General features: G+C 41.6%; 1 pseudogene; it reads left to right on the forward strand.

The window, feature by feature from the left end:
* The first annotated feature begins 2,335 nt into the window (after positions 1-2,335).
* LOC132493665 (centrosomal protein of 78 kDa-like) lies at positions 2,336-20,109 on the forward strand (annotated as a pseudogene).
* The last annotated feature ends 446 nt before the right edge of the window (positions 20,110-20,555 follow it).

The raw sequence follows: 20,555 nt of genomic DNA on the forward strand, positions 1-20,555 counted from the left end.
TCAGGTAAATATAAATCAAAACTACACTGAGGTATCACCTCACTCCTGTCGGAATGGCTATCATCAAGAAGAGCACAAACAACAAATGTGGGCATGGATGTAGAGAAAAGGGAACCCTGGTACAGTGTTGGTAGGAATGTAAGTTGGTGTAGCCACTGTGGAAAACAGTATGGAGGGTTCTCAAAAAACTAAAAATAGAACTACCATATGACCCCGCAAGTCCACTCCTGGGTATATATCCGAAAAAAACAAAAACACTAATTTGAAAAGATACGTGCACCCCAATGTTTGCAGCAGCAGTATTTACAATTGCCAAGATATGGAAGCAACCTAAGTTTCACCAAGAGATGAACAGATAAAGAAGATGTGGTACATATAACCAATGGCATACTACGCAGCCATAAAAAAGAACGAAATTTTGCCACTTGCAGCGACATAGATGCACTTGGAAGGCATTATGCTAAGTGAAATAAGTCAAAGAAAAACAAATACTGTAGGATATCACTTGTATATGGAATCTAAAAAATACAACAAACTACTGAATATAATAAAAAAGAAGGAGACTCACAGATATAGACAACAAACTAATTGTTGCCAGTGTGGAGGGGGAGGAGGGGGCAATACAGGGGTGGGAAAGTGAGAGATGTAAACTACTGGGTGTTTGATAGGCTCAAGGATGTATTGTAGAACACAGGGAATATAGCCAAAATTTTGCAATAACTGTAAAGTAACCTTTAAAAATTATATAAAATTTTTTTCAAACAGAAATCATACTGAAAATTGGAAACAATTTAAATGTCCATCAACAGGAAAATACACATATAAATTATTGTATTTCCCTACATGGGAATCCTACATAGCAAGGAAAGTACATGAACTACACAGATCTTTAGGTGTCAGCATGGATGAACCAAGCAAAGATAACACTAAATAAAGCAAGTAACAAGAGAAAATGTAGTAGAATACTATATGCTGTTTAAGAATACTTAAAAATGTAGCCTAAATATAAAGACATCCATGGCAGTGATGAAGACCAAGTTCAGAGGAGTGGTTACCCAGGGTCAGCTGGGGAGTAGCTGTGTTTGGGAAAGTTGTCACACCAGACTCTTCAACAGGAATGGTAATGTTTCAGTTCACACACTGGCTGGAGGACGGAGGAGTGTCTGCAATGTTATAATGTGAGCACGCTGCATGTGAAAGCCATTGCTGACCACATCTAGGGGATCTGATGCGCGGGAGCTGATAGTGAGTGGAGGCATCCAGAAGGTGGTGGTAGAAGAGGAACGTTGTACACGTAACGCCTAAGGCCTGACCAGAGGACGACCACTGTTCTAGAAACTGGACACAAGTCCAACTTCTACAGCCAATGTTAAAAGACAAACTGAGGCATATTTAAAATTTTAAGAGTTTATTTGAGCAAAAATAGATTCAATTCAGGCACCACCAAAGCGGAAGCGGTGAGGAGCACTCCAGCCACAGGAGCTGCAGAGATTTTTTAGTTTCAAAGGGCAGAAGCAAAGCAAGGAAATGACTGACTTGCTATTGCTTTAAAGCCTAGTTGGTGGTTTGTGACTGGTTGTCCTCAGCGGTGTTCCTCACCCTCAGTCGTTGACAGGCTTAGATTTTGGTTGGTTTACGTAGGCGGCTGCATCACTAGAGCCACCACAGGCTAACAGCCTCCTTGCAGGGTTAATTTACTAACACCAGTTGTCTGAGTCCTTCCTCTTACTCAGTCACTTCACTTCCTATGCCTCAGTTTCTCTTCCGTAAAGTGGATATTCAGTAGTAAATTCTCTGTGGAGTTGTCAGTACAAAACAAAGTGATTATTAGTAACCACGATCCTGAATGCATGGAACGCGTCACCATTTGCCAACCACCGTGTCAAGTCAGCAGAAACTACAGAAATTAAGAGCTCTCCGCAAAAATTCACACAGCCGTGCACCAGGTAACGGACCACAGGCAGACGTTCACTCAGCTCTTCATGTGTCCCTCACGGAGTGCACGCTCTCTCCTGGGCGGGGCGAGCACAGACACTTATCGGGAGTTTAACTACTTTTAAAATGCGCTGATACAACCATGTCTCACTTTTGTTTGGATGAGTCAGCAAACGCTTTTTGGAAACCCCAAATTCTCCACACCCCCTACCTTTCGCACCGCCCTAGTCTCGGAGCTCCCGCCCCTGCTCCTCAGGCCGCGTCCCCATGGGAGGCGTAGCTGCGTGGTGACGCACGGCGAGTTCGCTGACGTCCTAGAGCCCCGCCTCCACGGGGCTGCGCACAGGCTTCAGTTGCAGCCCGGCGGCGTGGAAGCAGTTGAGGTCGGCGTGAACTGCAGATGTTGCGGTTGGAGGCGGAGCTGGAGCGCGGCATCAAGGGGCCGGCCTAGCTGGGGCCCGTGGCCCTGTGTCTTCTGGCTGCGACGCCGTTCCTACGCATGCTGCGGGGCCGCAGCCGCCGGGCGGTGGGCGCCCAAGGGGCCGGGAGGCGAGCCGTGGCCCCCAGGCGGGTGTGGGCATCGTATCCGCAGCCAGCGTCCCCGAGGCCGCGTTCGGGCCATGATCACTCGGTGAAGCTGCTCCGCGACAGCGCGGCCGACTTCTTCTGGCGCTGTGAGGACCTGTGCGCGTTGATTCGGTGCCTCTGCCCGCCGTGCGCGCCGCCCTGCGGGAGAGCCTGCTGGACTTCAACGCCGACCGCCTCCGCGGGGTGGACCTCCTGAGCACCGTCTGCCCCTGATCTGTATCCAGAGCTTCTTCCAGCCACGGCTTGGCGAGACAGGTTTGTAATTCCCGCTTCCGTGGTCTCTCGTGTGGGCGCTGCGAAGCGGGGTTTTAGATGGTGCAAGGTGGAGGGTGGGCACTAGAACCGGCGCCCAGTGCCCGGGTTTGCGTGCACTAGACGGGGCGTGCGGCCTAGGACTCCTACCAGCTCCGTGACCTTGGCCCAGTGCCCTAAAGCTTCTAGGTCTCAGTGTTCTCATCTGTATCATGGGCGTAACAGGACCCGCTCTCTGTGGCGGTTGTATGGACTCACTCTGTTAATGCTCGTAGAGTCTACAATGTAGAACACTTAGCACAGTTTGGAGCATCGTTAATTATTCCACAGATGTTACCTGGTCTGTTGAATGACTTTGTCTGGGTACAGACCAAAGCGATTAGGAAATTGATATATCCCAGCTTCATTTCCTTTCCGTTAAAACAGGGCTCAGGAAAAAAAAATCTTTTTTTCAATAGTCGTATCATATAGGGGAAAGAGCACCGGTGTGAAGGCAGCTTAGGGTTTAAATTCCAGGGCTTATGCTCTCTGTGGCCTGGGCAGGTTACTTTTGCACTACAATCCCCACACTTGTAAAATGGCATTAAAAACCACTCTTTCTTTGGGTTCTTAGAATTAATTAAGCAGGTTATGTGTGTAAAGTAGCCTGGCACTTGAATGAGTTGTCAGAACCAAGGGCTGCTGGAGACGATGCTTCCGCCCTAGGTAATCTCCCCTTCTACTGGGCGGCAGGTAAACACAAGCACAGTAGTCAGTGCTCTGGAAGAAGTGAGTTCTGGTGCTACAGAACACAGAATCTTTTTTTTTTAATTTAATTTTTATTTTATCTTGGAGTATAGTTGATCTACAATATTGTGTTAGTTTCAGGTGTACAGCAAAGTGATTCACTTATACATATATCCATTCTTTTTCAGATTCTTTTCCCATACAGGTTGTTACAGGATACGAAGTAGAGTTCCCTGTGTTATGCAGTAGGTCCTTGTTGATTATCTATTTTATATATAGTCATGTATATATGTTAATCCCAAACTCCTAATTTATTCCTCCCCCCAACCTTTCCCCTTTGCAGAGCACAGAATCTTGGAAGGGAAAGTTCAGGATAGGCTTCTTGGAGGAGGTGCCATCCTTTCTAAGGATATGTAGAAGCTCCTGGGGTGGCAGGAGGGAGCAGTGTGTGTCAAAGTTTGAGAAATTGTAAGAAAATATGGCAAAACTGAGGTACAGAACTGGAACTCAGGGTTTGGGAAAGAAATGAGAGTTGATACTGGAAACCTAGTGGGGACAAACAGAAAGGGGCCTTGTTTGTCATGTCAAAACTTTGGATGTTTATCCTGAAGGCTGTGGGAAACACCAAAGAACAGTGAAATGGAATTCTGGTTTAGAGGCTCACTCGGACCTCCATGTGGAAGGCAGTTGATTAGGTGCAGGGTGAATTGTAATCTGAGGGTCACACTTAAGTTATAAAAGGTGGGACTGGATTTTGCAGATCTGAGAGAGAGTGGGTGAGGCCTGGTGACCAGTTAGAAAAGGGAGGGCAGCAAGCGTGGGTGACAGTTTACAGCTGCATCTTTTTGAGAGATACAGAGCACAGGAGAAAGGGAATGGGGGTGGCGAGAGGATCTTACTTAATTTTCAGTGCTTTAGAGAGGCCTGATAGACAGGTCTGGGCCCAAGGTACAGATCTGGGCTTTTGGGGAGGACAGGTGTTTGAAGGCATGGTAGAGACTTAGGTTATCCACAAGAAGGTCCAAAGAATCATAGGTCTGAGAGTTTTTTAAGTGGGTATATTTGAGGATGTTTATAAGGTGAGAGAAAGTAGCCAGCAGAGGAAGGGTGTGAGGATCTAGGAGAGGAAACGATTGTTCATTTGTTTTCAAAAAGCTGAATACTTATCGTGTGCCTGGCCCTTTTCTAGGATCTGGGGTTCACACCATCTGTTATCTCTTCTGCAAGGACAGTTCAACTCATCCCCTGGTGAAGAGAAGTCAGATTATTCTTTGCATCCCATTCAGGTGTAAGAACTGTTCTGTCCCTCTGAAGGCACTTTACTTAACCAGAGTAATAAGTTAGAAATCAAAAGAAATTAGAGCTGGCAGGGACCTTAAAGGCAACTGTACTTAATTTTGCCTAATGTTTTACACTGAATGTAAGAAAAATTTATTGCAGAGCCCATTCTCTTCAGAGTTCCTTCACTGAACCTTCTTTATGTCTTGCATCCAGTGGGTCTAGCTTGTGATTTTGACCTCCTCCTAAATTTGCTTCTTCATCCATATTACATTTTGCCTGGCAGAAACTATGGCAGAAGCTCCTGGGTAGTTTCACAGCTCCTGGGCTCAGTTCCTCTAAGTTCATCTGCCTACTCGGGTTGAGTGATCTGCTAACATAAAAAGATACGCCTGGGGCTTCCCTGGTGGCGCAGTGGTTGAGGGTCCGCCTGCCGATGCAGGGGACGCGGGTTCGTGTCCGGGTCCGGGAAGATCCCACATGCCGGGTCCGTGGGCCCGTGGGCCATGGCCCCTGGGCCTGCGCTTCCAGAGCCTGTGCTCCGCAACAGGAGAGGCCACAACAGTGAGAGGCCTGCGTACCGCAAAAAAAAAATATATATATATATACGCCTAAAATAATGCTGCTAATGGCTTGCCCACAGAGTTAGTGCATACTAGCCGCCCAGCGTGTGCTCTGCACAGAGGCGTGAGTCTGAATTGTGCTTGGCCAAGCCTCATGGGGCTCTTTGGCCCTGAGGAAGGGGAGCTTTCTGTGATCACTCCCTTTATCTAGTCGGTCCTTAAGCAGCGGGGTGCCTTTTTCTAATCAGCGAAGGCACCCTTACTCAGCCAGTGGTAGCCCCAGGCCTCATCACCTGTGGGATACAAGCCATGCTCTCTCCCAGGCTTGCTTCGGCCAACATCTCTATTTTCATTTCTGTCTCTTCTCACACTTGGACCCCTGGCCTTTAGTCATCCCCACCTGCAGTATTTACCGGGCGCAGCAGTTGTTAGACTTGAGTGTCTTTGCACAGGTGCTCCCTCTGCAGTTAAGGCACCTCCTCCTCCAACTCTGCATAGCCTCATCTTTCTAGATTGTACTTCAGGGTTATCATGAAGCCGTCACTTAGATATAACTTTTTGCCTCCATAGGAACCTCTGTGCATAAAGGTTATGGTTCTTTATCTCATGTGTTTGAAATTTTGAGTTTATACATGTCCCTCCTTAATGAAGGCTTTAAGGGCAGGAGTCATTTCTAACCCTTAGCACAGAGCAAATGCTTTTTTTTCTTTAGATGCTTTTTAATGATGATAAAATGTATGGTTTAAATCACTCATTTACAATAATTTTGCTTTAGGTTCTGACAGAAATAAAGTTTACAGAAGTCGTGTTCCTGCGATAAGATATAAAGATGTGACCTTCCAGTTGTGTAAAGCTCTTAAATGCTGTGTAAGTGCGTCGGGTGCGCTAAGGAACCTGGAGCTAAGTGGGCTAGTTGTGAGAGAGAGAGACGTAACTATGTTAACAAAGGTAAGCCTTCATTGTGTCCTGCCAACATTTGATAGTTGCTTTTGGGGCGAACTAAACCCGTAAAATTTTAAACTCTTCCTCCACATTAAAGAGATTGAATAGATTGGCCACTTTGGTGCACCTGTGTCCTGCAAATTGTCCAGTTGGAGTTGGAGGTTTAGAAAGTGAGGTTCAGTCTTGTTTAAGTCTCTTCCCATCGGGCTGGTTTCGTGATTTCCTACACACCATGTTACTTCCTGTCTACCTTTTCTTGGTGTTGTTCATGCCTGGATTGTCTCCTGTACCTGCTCAAACCTTGGTCCGTTCTCATTTGTACCATGGAAGTTTGTCATGCTGGATACTGTCACAATTAATTTTACTTAAGTTTGTGTTAAGCCACAAACCACACATTCTGTATATTTTCTTTTTTTGTGTGTTTGTCTATATTTTTATGGTTTCTCTTCAAGAAATATTATGGGAAGGGAAATAGCAAGATGTAAAGAGCAAAAAAGTCATCATTCTCTTTAAATTGTTAGAACATCTATCTGCAATCATAATTATGATGCACTGTGGTATGTGTTAAAATAGGAAATACATGTAACGTCTCATAGGAGCAGCAAACTCAGTGGTGTTGGTGAGGGTAATCATGGAAGTAATCACAAAGCAGGTGACTGTTGGTTGGGGTCCTGAATCATTAGTGTGTGTTCCCTGTGTCCAGTAGTGGTCTGGAGGTGTAAGGAAGCCTGCCTTTCAATTTGAGGGAACAGAGGGTTTGACGTCCTCTCTCTTCTATTGCTCTAGTACACTGCATAGCACCTAATAAAATACTGGGTTTATAGTTGACGTTTAAATCGCTGATCGATCATCAAGATTGCGATGTATCTTTGGAAATGAAAATAGGAAGAATCTTATGCTTTTTCTTTTTTTCTTTTTTTTCCTATATTTGAAAAGGTGTGTAGTACTTTGCTGAGTGGTTGGGAATAAAGTTTGCAGTATTCAGTGTATTCAGTTTTAGTATCTAAATAGAATTAAACTGTTGCTGTAAACTGGAATAACACTTTGTCACTGACAAGTTTTAGAATGCATCTGTTCGTCAATTACCTGTTTGGGAAGATTGTAGTTAATGATTTTAAAAATGTGGCTATAAACCCTCAATTGACTCAAGAAAAGCAAATAAGTCAAGATTGACAAATGTATAGGCTCTTCATCTTATTGTGTGTGTGGTTTTTTTTTTTTCCTTTTAGTTATTTGTCAAGGTATAAAGAATTCTGTCACACTTAAGACAAGTTAAGTAAACTTCACGGGGTGTAATCTGACATGGCAGGGAACAGATCACATGGCCTAGATCTTAAAGGTGATTTTAAGTTTAAACTTTCATGAAAACATATGTGATTGAAGCACATTAATATATTGATACAGATGGCAGTTAATTTTTGTCTTTTGATACATGTGAGTGCAGCTTTCATTTTGCTGAAAGAATATGACCAGTTTGCAGTTTGGGATTCTACGATTTAGTAAAGATAGTCCACTTAATTTTAGAAATAAGAGATTTAATATATAATACATAATAATACTTTTATGTACTTTTAGTTACTGAAAACATTTATTGTAATACTGTGAAGAAACTATGCTGTTATAGTCTTCAAGACTTAAATGAATCAAGTGTTTATTAGTTGCTGTAGTTTTTAAACTAATAAAAATCAGTACATCGGGCTTCCCTGGTGGCGCAGTGGTTGGAAGTCGCCTGCCAATGCAGGGGACACGGGTTCGTGCCCCCGTCCGGGAAGATACCACATGCCGCGGAGCGGCTGGGCCCGTGAGCTATGGCCGCTGGGCCTGTGCGTCCGGAGCCTGTGCTCCGCAACGGGAGAGGCCACAACAGTGAGAGGCCCACATACCACAAAAAAAAAAAAAAAAAAAAAAAAAAAAAAAATCAGTACATCAGCAACTTGTAAATACAGTTTTTAAAATAATGCCTTAACAACTTTACAGTGGTTATAATTACTGTATTTAGGCCTAACGTTATTTAATAATTTGACATGAAGGCTTTTTAATAGTTTGCTGGTGCAGATCAGGGATAGGTAAACTATGGCTGGTGGGCCAGATCTAGCCCGTCGCCTGGTTTTGTAAAGAAAGTTTTTTTGGAACATAGTTGCACCCATTGTTTACATGGTAGTTATGGCTACTTTCACCCTACGCTAGTGGGGTAGAGTAGTTGCAACAGAAACTGTATAGCCCACAAATCTGGAAATGTTTAAATTTAGATTTTAAAAATTGAAAAATTCTTTGAACCTATAAAGGCCAAGTCCATTGACCCCTGAGGTAGAAAACAGTCAAGAACTTGGGTGCCGAAGCCAAATGGCCTAGGTTCAAATTCCCTTTCTCCCATTTCATAGCTAGTGACCATGGGCACATCACTTAACCTCTATGCCTCATTATGAGGTTTAAATGAACTAATTTGTATAAATAATGCTTGGCACATACTAAGCACTGTGTAAGTGATTGCTGTTGTTTCTGCTTGGAGCTTTTATAAGTTATTGTTAATAGAAAAATGACACTAATGATTTTCCTTTTAGAGTGTCAAAGGCACTTTGAGTCTTTTATTTTTTCAAGAATGTAATAAGACTTTTTTCATTTACAGTCAGTGTTCCCTGTTACCAAAATTTATTTTATGAATACAAAGAATTGAATGTCTTTAAGACAGTACTTGTGCTTAAATGTCAAACCATTATTTTCCCAAGACACATCAAACTGGCTCTGCATAGTCCAGGCCTCTAAAGCTTGTGTGCATACCCTAGGTAGCATGTGAAATCCATTTTGTAAATATAGTTTTTAAAATAATGCTTGGGACTTCCCTGGCCGTCCAGCAGTTAAGACTATGCACTCCCAATGCAGGGGGCTTGGGTTCGATCCCTGCTCAAGGAACTAGATGCCACATGCATGCCGTAACTAAGAGCCCACATGCCACAACTAAAAGATCCAGCATGCAGCAACTAAAGACCCAGCACAGCCAAACAAACAAACAAATAAATAAATAAATATTTTTAAAAAATAAGTAAAATAAAATAATGCCTTAGGAGTTAGGAAAAGAAAATATTAGAACATTTTTTTAAATTTTATTTATTTATTTATTTATTTAGGGCTGTGTTGGGTCTTTGTTTCTGTGCGAGGGCTTTCTCTAGTTGCGGCAAGTGGGGGCCACTCCTCATCACGGTGTGCGGGCCTCTCACTGTCGCGGCCTCTCTTGTTGTGGAGCACAGGCTCCAGATGCGCAGGCTCAGTAATTGTGGCTCACGAGGCTAGTTGCTCTGCGGCATGTGGGATCTTCCCAGACCAGGGCTTGAACCCGTGTCCCCTGCATTGGCAGGCAGACTCTCAACCACTGCGCCACCAGGGAAGCCCCTAGAACATTTTTTACCTTTGTATTTTTAAAAATCTGTGTAGTTTATAATGTACATAAATTATGTGTATGGAACTTTGTGTATATGATTTGTTAATAAATAAGATGCATATTAAAAAGTTTTCTTATGGTTTGTGCAGTCAGGTGTTTGGAGGCCATTAGAGGACAGAATGATGAAATATAGAACCTCAGCAAAGATAGAATTTAGAACCAATTCCCTGACTTAGAAGATAAGGAAAATAATTCCTAGACTGTAATTGAGTTGTCCAACTTTACATAAATGTTCAAAAACAGGACATCCAGTGACTAGAATCTAATCACTGACCGACTAGAATCTGGGTCACTGGACTCGAAAAAACAGAACTGACTGTTTAATTTCTCAGGTTGATGTTCCTGGCATATATGCTTGATATGTGTGTGTGTAAATCTCTGACATAAAAAGCCATACTCAGTAGGCACACCCTGTTTCCTTATTCAAGCATCTTAATTTCATCCCATTAAATCTTTGAAGTATCAGACTACCAGAAGGCACGAAGAAACCTGGGCTGAGAGTCTTCATTCCAGGAGACGTGATCTTGACTGCATGGCTGGTTTGAGGCACATCACTCTGAACTGCAACACGCTCATTGGTGACCTGGGTGCAAGTGCTTTTGCAGAATCTCTTAGTGAGGAATTATGGCTTAGAGGTAAATTCTAAAATTGAAAATATTGAATTTTTAATATGATATATGCTTAGCTTTTGGCATGATACTGTTGTGATAGGAATTTTTTTAAGCCTCATTTTTCTGATAGCTTTTATGTTGCTTTTAAACTTTCTCTAAGAGTTGCATATATTCTTTACAGAAAATACAGAGTAACAGGAGAACGATTACCTTAATCTTAATACCCAGACATAATCACTGTTCATTTTGGTGTATATACTTTCAGTCTTTTTTTTTCTATAAATATATTTGTACACTTAGGGATTACAAAAATAGAATTGTAGTATACTTGCTATTTCATATTCCTTCTTTTTTCACTTAATGATGTATCATGTAGTATTCCATCATATTGATGTCCCATAGTTTAATCAATTCTTTGCAATTAGATTTAGACAGTTTATTTTTCCCTGTCAGAAACAATGTGAATACATTGTATATACATCTCTGTGTCCATCGGGATAACTTCTGTAGAATAAGGTACTAGAAGTGGAATGACTAAGTGTGACATATTTTTAAGACTTTTCATACACATTGCCAAATTACCACCCAGAAATGCTATGCCAATTTGTAGTCCACCCCAACAGTGGATGTGAAGCCTGCCTCTCACAAACACTGGCTTGTAGCACTTTTAAAGAGTGTAAAGCTACAAAAATGAGTACCTCTCCCTTTTTGATGCAAGTGGGATTACTCCAAATTTTGTAACTTTTTTCAGTTAATTTAGTGTGAGCATCTTAGCAAGTCGGTAAATTTGCATCTACTGCATCATTTTTTGTGACTGTTCAGTGTTCCACTATATAAATATGCCACAGTACACATAGCTTATCCATTCTTGTATATAAGCTATGTCCAGGTTTTCAGTTACAAATAGTACTCTGATATATATCCTTACCTATATCTCTATTTCTTTTGGTTAAATTCTTAGAAAGAGAGTTGTTGGATCAAAAGGGTATACACTTTTTTTTTTTTTTTAATTTTATTTATTTATTTATTTATTTATTTATTTATTTATTTATTTATCCAGTGTTGGGTCTTCCTTTCTGTGCGAGGGCTTTCTCTAGTTGTGGCAAGTGGGGGCCACTCTTCATCGCGATGCGCGGGCCTCTCACTATCGCGGCCTCTCTTGTTGCGGAGCACGGGCTCCAGACGCGCAGGCTCAGTAGTTGTGGCTCACGGGCCCAGTTGCTCCACGGCATGTGGGATCTTCCCAGACCAGGGCTCGAACCCGTGTCCCCTGCATTGGCAGGCAGATTCTCAACCACTGCGCCACCAGGGAAGCCCAGGGTATACACTTTTTAAAGGCTTTTATTACAGAGTCTTGGCTTAATCTGATAGGAGGATAACCACATGTTGTTTTATTTTGTATTCATTTGATTTACTGGTGAGGTTTACTGGCTGTTTGTATTAATTTGGCTAGTTGGTTAATTATACCCTGTGTCCATTCTTCTGTAGTGAGAGTTTGTAAGGGTTGTATCATATCCTGTCAGATCCATATGTCTGACTTTCTATTTCCGTGTGTCATGGGGTGTTGAAAGACTCCAGTTATTTTAATGTGGTGGTACACACAACACTTAAAAAGACTCATGGTAGTTTCCTTTCATGTAATATTTTTTAATACCTGTGCTTTTGTGATGATCCCTTTTGTTTAAATGAATACATTGTTCAGCCCCAGAACTACTAGAATTCATGATCATTTATTCTGATCTTTGTCTGACCTTTTTTTTTTTTACAACTTTATTGGAGTATAATTGCTTCACAATGGTGTATTATTTTCTGCTATATAACAAAGTGAATCAGTTATACATATACATCTGTTCCCATATCCCTTCCCTCTTGTGTCTCCCTCCCTCCCACCCTTCCTATCCCACCCCTCACGGCGGTCACAAAGCACCAAGCTGATCTCCCTGTGCTATGCGGCTGCTTCCCACTAGCTATCTACCTTACGTTTGGTAGTGTGTATATGTCCATGCCCCTCTCTCGCTTTGTCACAGCTTACCCTTCCCCCTCCCCATATCCTCAGGTCCATTCTCAAGTAGGTCTGTGTCTTTATTCTTGTGTTACTCCTAGGTTCTTCATGACATTTTTTTTCTTAAATTCCACATATATGTGTTAGCATATGGTACTTGTCTTTCTCTTTCTGACTTACTTCACTCTGTATGACAGACTCTAAGTCTATCCACCTCATTACAAATAGCTCAATTTCGTTTCTTTTTGTGGCTGAGTAATATTCCATTGTATATATGTGCCACATCTTCTTTATCCATTCATCGGATGATGGACACTTAGGTTGTTTCCATCTCTGGGCTATTGTAAATAGAGCTGCAATGAACATTTTGGTACATGACTCTTTTTGAATTATGGTTTTCTCAGGGTATATGCCCAGTAGTGGGATTGCTGGGTCATATGGTAGTTCTATTTGTAGTTTCTTCAGGAACCTCCATACTGTTCTCCATAGTGGCTGTACCAATTCACATTCCCACCAGCAGTACAAGAGTGTTCCCTTTTCTCCACACACTCTCCAGCATTTATTGTTTCCAGATTTTTTGATGATGGCCATTCTGACTGGTATGAGATGATATCTCATTGTAGTTTTGATTTGCATTTCTCTAATGATTAATGATGTTGAGCATTCTTTCATGTGTTTGTTTGCAGTCTGTAAATCTTCTTTGGAGAAATGTCTATTTAGGTCTTCAGCCCTTTTTTGGATTGGGTTGTTTGTTTTTTTGCCATTGAGCTGCATGAGCTGCTTATAAATTTTGGAGATTAATCCTTTGTCAGTTGCTTCCTTTGCAAATATTTTCTCCCATTCTGAGGGTTGTCTTTTGGTCTTGTTTATGGTTTCCTTTGCTGTACAAAAGCTTTGAAGTTTCATTAGGTCCCATTTGTTTATTTTTGTTTTTATTTCCATTTCTCTAGGAGGTGGATCAAAAAGGATCTTGCTGTGATTTATGTCACAGAGTGTTCTGCCTATGTTTTCCTCTAAGAGTTTGATAGTTTCTGGCCTTACATTTAGGTCTTTAATCCATTTTGAGCTTATTTTTGTGTATGGTGTTAGGGAGTGATCTAATCTCATACTTTTACATGTCCCTGTCCAGTTTTCCCAGCACCACTTATTGAAGAGGCTGTCCTTTCTCCACTGTACATTCCTGCCTCCTTTATCAAAGATAAGGTGACCATATGTGCAGAAATACAAAAGATCATGAGAGATTACTACAAGCAACTCTATGCCAATAAAATGGACAACCTGGAAGAAATGGACAAATTCTTAGAAATGCACAACCTGCCAAGACTGAATCAGGAAGAAATAGAAAATATGAACAGACCAGTCACAAGCACTGAAATTGAAACTGTCTGACCTTTTACGGAGAGAGTTCTTGACCATCATACTTTCATGATAGGTTTTTTAGTATGCTCTATTCACACATTCTTTGAATTTATTATATTTGTATCCTCTTAGACTTGTCTTTTTTGTTCTAAAACTAAGAGTTATTACATTTCTTCTATTTTTGTTTTCCCCTTTTAACTAGTTTCAAGTGTGATTTGGAGCTCAAGATCATGATCAAAAGAATGCAGTGCATTTCTGAGCTCCACCAGTTTTTGCTTGTGAGGTTTACACTGCCATTGCCACCCTTGCTAATTATGAACTGAGATTCATTTTGTGATGTTTTTTGCTCATAGGTTATATACAGTAATTCTTCAGTTCTGTAATTGTAAAATATGTTGGATGATTTATTGGTACTAAAGGCAGGGCTATCATTGCACATCCAAGAAGAGGTTTTTAAATTGGATTATGCATTATGTGTGTGCGTATACATTTCTGTTTTTTTCCATACCCCAAATTACAAACCTGCCATGACTTGTCTTCTGCAGGACTCTTCCACACGTGAGAAAATGAGAGTTGTCTATATGTTAAATCTGTATAAAGTTAGCAAGTGACCTTTTGTCTTTCATCAACAGCACTTGATCTGCAGCAGTGTGGCCTCACCAATGAAGGAGCAAAGGCTTTACTAAAGACTCTTGAAACCAACAGAACTCTGCTCGTTCTGGATATAAGAAAAAATCCACTTGTTGGTATGGGTCACTTTTTTTTTTTAATTGATAAACACATAGCAAAACAAAAAGAATATTTCACGTATTGACAATTTTTAAAGCTTAATGTGTTTAACCTTCCTCATCACATACAGTTGACCCTTGAACAACTTGGGGGTTAAGGGTGCCGCCCCCCACACAGTTGAAAATCTGGGTATAAGTTTATAGTCAGTGGTTCCACATCTGTGGATTCAACCAACCTTGGATCATGTAGGACGATAGTACATATTTACTGAAAAATATCCGTGTTTCAATGGACCCACGAGGTTCAAGCCCATGTTGTTCAAGCTACAACTGTACTTTTCTAATGTTGCACTTCCCTTATGTTTTTAGCAGATAATGTACTAATTAAAGTGAGTTATACTTCTAAATTGTTCTTATCTCTACTCTAAATAGAGGTGAACTTAGATACTAAGCCTGCTTCCACCGAGAGCATTATTTCCTTCTTGTGCAAACTCTGAATTTTTGCAAGGAGTACTTTACTCATTTGTCAGTTTCACAAGTAATTTTGTTAATACCTTCTGTGTGCCAGATACAGGTTTAGACACTAGGGATAAAGCAGTGAACCAGACAGACAAAAGTCTTGCCCTCGTGGAGCTTACATTCTAGTGAAGGAGTTCAGATAGAAATGAGTAAAGAGATAAGTAATATAATTTTAGACAGTAGGAAGTGCAAAAATACCTTAATGTAAGGAGAGTGACAGGGGGCAGGTAGGACTCCATTGGATAGGTTTGTTAGGGGACAGCTTCACTGGAGAAGTGGCATTTGAATGGAGACCTGAATGAAGAGAGGAGCAAGCCATGGAAGATCTGGGGTAAGCACATTCCAGGACAAGGAGGCCATGAGTATGCAGGCATGTAGGTGGGTGGAGTATTTAAGGAAAAGCAAGGAGGCCAACATGGCCAGAGTACTGAGTGGACAAGAGTGTGGTATGACATGAGGTCAAGGAGCTAGCCAGAGGTCTACTCTTGTAAAATCTTGAAGGCCAGAGTAAAGATGTAGATTATTCTAAACGAGTAGAGGGTTTTGAAGTAGAAAAGGCATGATCCAAATAGTATCTGAATAAGGTGACCTGGTATAGAGAATAGACTTGGGGGGATCAAGAAGAGAAACAGGGAGACCAGTTAGGAGACTATCACAGTGGTCCAAATAAAGAGATGTTTATGGACTAGCTTAGGTTGGAAGTTTGGAGCAAGTGAAAAGCAGTTTAATTCAGGTTGTGTTTTGAGGATGTAGCTAACAAGACTTGCAGATAGATTAGATGTGGGGTATGAAGGAAATAGTAACAAGGAGACAAGTTGTTGATGATTATGTGTGCAACTGGGTGGTATCACTTAGCAAAAGGGGGCTGATGGGAGGAGCAGCTTTTGAGGGAATATCAGGACTTTGGTTTGATATCTTAGATGCCCTTTAGGTATCTAAGTGTCTGGACAGTGCTCAGACTGTACTTTCTATCCAAAGGTATCCAAAGCCACTTTAGATGCAAAATGTTTAAAGTTGACCTTTGCTGCTGCCAAAATAGTAGCCACTGGGGGCAGTCTGCAAGGTGGCATCTTAGGTTTCTGAGGAAGAAATTAGAATACACAAAGGGGGATATAAGTGTATAATTACATAATGTAGATTTCATATTTAATTTTATGGGAAAAGCAATAATTAGTTGGCTTTTGGTTTTAAATGGGAATAGCCACTCATTGGGAAATAATTACTCTAATTTCAAGTTATTTTACTCTAGATCATTCTGTGATGAAAGCAGTTATCAAAAAAGTCTTCCAGATGGAAGGAGTGCCAAGTCAGAGGTATATAACATGTTTTAGTTCTTTCGGAAGAATTTCTCTTTAATGGCTTCTTTTTCTTTCTTTCTTAAAAGAATATTATCAGGGTACTTTCTGCCATCTTAAAACTAAGTTTTTAGTCAAATGAAATGGCTTTTCTGTTTCTGAAAATGTTGTGTGATGCTTTAATTTAGGTCTCCAGAAATGCAGATTGAAAACCTTTTATTAACTTAAAGTATCTTAATTTCCAATGAAGCTCAAACCCTCATAAATTACCTGTAACTTAAATGGCATATTTATTATTTCTCTCTCAGTACCAGTGGATAACTTCTCCATCTGTGAAGGAACCATCCAAAGCTGCTAGACAGAAAAAGAGAACTATAATTTTGGAAAGTGGTCGAAAAGGAAAAGCTACTATTAGAATTGGTAACTTTTTCTTTTTTTTAATGCTAGTAGGACTTATACCTCTTATGTTTTCCGGTGTGCTAAAATTAAAATAGCCTTAACGGTTAATTATTTCCTTAATGGTTAGCTGTTAATATTTTTTGTGGTTCTTATGGAATGCACCTAGGATGTTCCTGACACATAGTGTTTAATATGTATTAGATATTAATGATATTAATTTTAATATGATAAAGCTGTTGAAGTTATCAAATCCATATCTGAGGTCACCTTTTCTCACTTTCATGGAGGTCCAGGCCTTAGGAAAGAGAGGGAAGCATGTGATGTGTCTAGTGACAACCCCAAAATAAAATAAAATATGCAGAGCCCTTGGCGCTTTACTGTTACTAATACATTTTATTATCATGACAGCCCTGTGAACAGACAGTGTTTTACAGCAGCGCAGACAGGTTAGGGTCAGGTGCAGCGGGGAAGTGGGATCAGGCAGGATAAGAACATGGGGAGAGTCGGGGGGCTGGTTCCAGAGCCTTTACTAAGGAGACAACAAAAATCACAGATGATAATGACTGTTTTTTCAAAATGCAGGAATCAGTGGAAAAACTAGAAATGATCATGTTCAGAATTGTGATCGGTTATGTCTAAGTATATAAAAGTCAGTTACTTTCCCATTCTCCAGAAATAACAATAAAAAACAAGGAAAGATCCCATTCACAGTAGTCACAAAAATTAGTAAATATCTAGAAGTCAGTTCAGTGTTCACCTGAAAAAGTTAGTGCAGAAGGATAGATGAAACATTTTAAACATATGTTAACATTAATAAAATGTAATGTTAACATATGAACTATCAACATATAAAGCCACTGGCAGGGGGAAACACAGATTGGTGGAAAAGTCCAGCAACTGGTCCATGTTTACTTGAGAATTGCATTTTAAATTAGACAATTTTAAAGTCTGACTTGAATTTTTGTCTAACTGATTGAAGCATTGATAATTCATTTAAACAGAAATTAAATATTTGCATCACAGCATACACAGACCCTCCGCGGTCTGCAGTCCTGGCCCCAGCCAGGCACCCAGCACCCCAGGTGCTGCAGAGAACTTGCTGGGGTCCCCCATGCCTTGGCAGAGACAGCTCTCTGCCAGATGCCCTTCCTTCGTCTCCCCCTGTCCTGACCGCTCCCACCTCCCTTCCTCTGAAACCTTCAACCTTCTCTCGGGCAGAGTTACTTGCTCAGCTCTGTGCTTCCACAGCGCTTGTCCTGTGGAATTTGAATTCCCTCCACAGCCGTCTTGCTAGGTTGGGAGCAGCCAATTCCCCTTCATCTTTTTCTTCCTTCCCTCAGCCCCACACCAGGGACACTCTCGGGCAGTGTGCAAATTTAATCTTCAGTTTCTAGTTGTTACGACATTGTTGCTGTCATGGTACCACCTACGTTCACAGTAGTATGGGTAAATGTGTGGGGGACGACTGTAAATACAGATTCTTTGTAAATCCAGGTTCTTAATTCTTCCCCCTTTTAATATTTTTTCCCCTTAAATCACATGTCCTTTTTGCTGCTCCAGCTCTATAATTGGACTCTCACCTGGGGAGCCTGAGGCAGCAGAATATCAAAGAGGGTAGACACTACATTTTTAACGTAAATGTCAACCAGGATACCTACGACCTGTGCAAAGGGGGGCCCAGAATTCAGGCTCAAAGCCTATTACCGGATACTTGGTTTCCCTGCTTGCGTCTCTTCTGTCTGTCAACGTGCACTTGACTCCTATCAACTTTAACAGGAATTATGTGTGTGCCCTGAGGGGCGAGCATAGCTTTTAATGGGGGCTTCCTCACACTGCTTTTCTTTGTTGTTTACTTTTAATGAATCCCACCCTGTAGAAGTGAAAGAATAAAACAAGATGTGCTTGAGAAAATGGAGAGAGTTATTACATATTTTCCTTGTAACCCAGAATGGCATGTCAGCTCTTCTGTTTGTCTCCTTTGGTTGTCAGTGGAAGATAATTTTGGCTTGCTTACTTTCCAAATCAGAAACTGAAGTCCAATACTAACGTATCCTAGATGAAACTTGACCCATTCATTTTTGAGAGTCTGTATGAGCCCTGTGCAAGGTGCTGAGAATAAAAAGACAAATTTATTGACTTCAATAGATATTTACATAGAATTGAATGTGTTCCAGACACTGTTCTAAATTCTGTCAGTTATCTACTTTTGCATCATAGAACACTTCAAGACAGTGACTTAAAACCACAGCCATTTCTTTTGCTCAGGATTCTTTTCAGTCAGCAGGTCGGGCTGGGCTCAGTGGGGTGGTTTCTTCTACTGGTCTCATCTGAGATCACTTATTCAACCAAAGTCATCTGGTGATTCACCTAGAGTCTAAAATGGCCCCCCTCACCTGTCTGGCAGCTGGTGCTGGCTGTGGGCTGGGCCTGTTATTTCCAGCAGGCTAGCTTGGGCTTGCTTACATGGCAGTGATGTTTTAAGAGGGCAGGTATAGAAGCCTCATGCCCCTTGAGGCCTCAGCTTGGAAGTTGCAAAACATCACTCCTGTTGCAGTCTCTTGGTCAAAGCAAGTGCACAAGGCCAGCCCAGATTCAAAAGGTGTGGAGCCCTACACCCCACCTCTTGCTGGGAGGGGTGCAGAGAATTTGTGGCCATTTAGTCCTCATATCAGAGAGGCACAACAGAGAGACTTAGTAACTTGTTCAAGGTCACACAGCTTGGGACAGTACAGTGTTTTAAGTGCTTTGAAAGCTGCTGCTCATTATTTTTAAATCTTACAGCCACTATTTGGACCAACTTATTTTTTTTCTCTGCAGCCTTGTAGAGAAAAGGTCATTCACATTGCTGTGTGGCTGCCATGGGTTGGAAGTTTCATATATGTTGTACCACTGAACTGTCATAACTAGTATGAAATGGAGATATTATTATTATTCCCAATGTTCAGATGAGGAAACTGAGACTCTTGGAAATTAAGTATGAGTCGTATAAGAGAATGTTAACTCACTGTTCCATATGCAAGAGTGGTCTCCCTAAGTAAATTATAAATGTCCTGGCACAGATCTTTTTTTTAATCTCTTGTTTGCATCTGGAAAATGGTTTTTAAAACTTTTCTGTTGCTTTGTTAATGGCAGTTGCACATTGCATAAAAATAGCTGGAACAAAAGACATGTTTTTCAGATGTCCAGCGGAGCCCCCAATAGAAGCAAGATGAATACTCCATTCTGCATTGGCAACACCAAAGGAGACGATGCTTTAGAAAAAAGATTTCTCGACAAAGCTCTTGAACTCAGTATCATCTCCCTGAAAGGGCATAGGTGGTGAGTACTTGTCCCATCCAGAAGCTTGTCAGAGAATTAGTTTAGTTTTCAGACGCTGAAGGAAACACATCTAGGAGCCTGCCCATCCTGGAGTAGCAGTTATTGTAACTAGTTGGGAAAGACCATTTGTTACGGGGGTTCTCCTGCTGCTGCTTACAGACCCCTTAGCACGATTCCACGGCCGAGAGCATGGTGGGGCCACACCTTCTAGGAGCTTTGGTCAAAATTTCCTTTGAAAATCTGCTCTGAGAGCACAAAGGGTGCCATCCCAGCTCTGGTGCAGCTGGCACAAGCCTGTTCGGTGTAAGAACAGATCACTGTTGCTCCCCTGAACATCAGAGAGAGTAGTTAATTCTGTAAGCTGCATGAAAAATGTATGTTCTCACGCATGAGAATAGCTGCCCGCTCCCTGCCCCCTGTACGGCAGGCTTATCGAAGAGTTGAGCTAACCTAGGTTACCTGTGAGCGTGACGGTCCTTCACTGCGTTGGAAAGGAATTTTCTAGTGACTGAGATGTCTGAAGCTCCTGGCCACCTGCGGGGGCTTTCAGGTGAGAGGGTGGACACGATGGCCTCAGGTGCCATGACTCTTGAAGGAGCTGGTG

Source organism: Mesoplodon densirostris, chromosome 7, assembly GCF_025265405.1.
Source record: "Mesoplodon densirostris isolate mMesDen1 chromosome 7, mMesDen1 primary haplotype, whole genome shotgun sequence".
Taxonomy (NCBI): domain Eukaryota; kingdom Metazoa; phylum Chordata; class Mammalia; order Artiodactyla; family Ziphiidae; genus Mesoplodon; species Mesoplodon densirostris.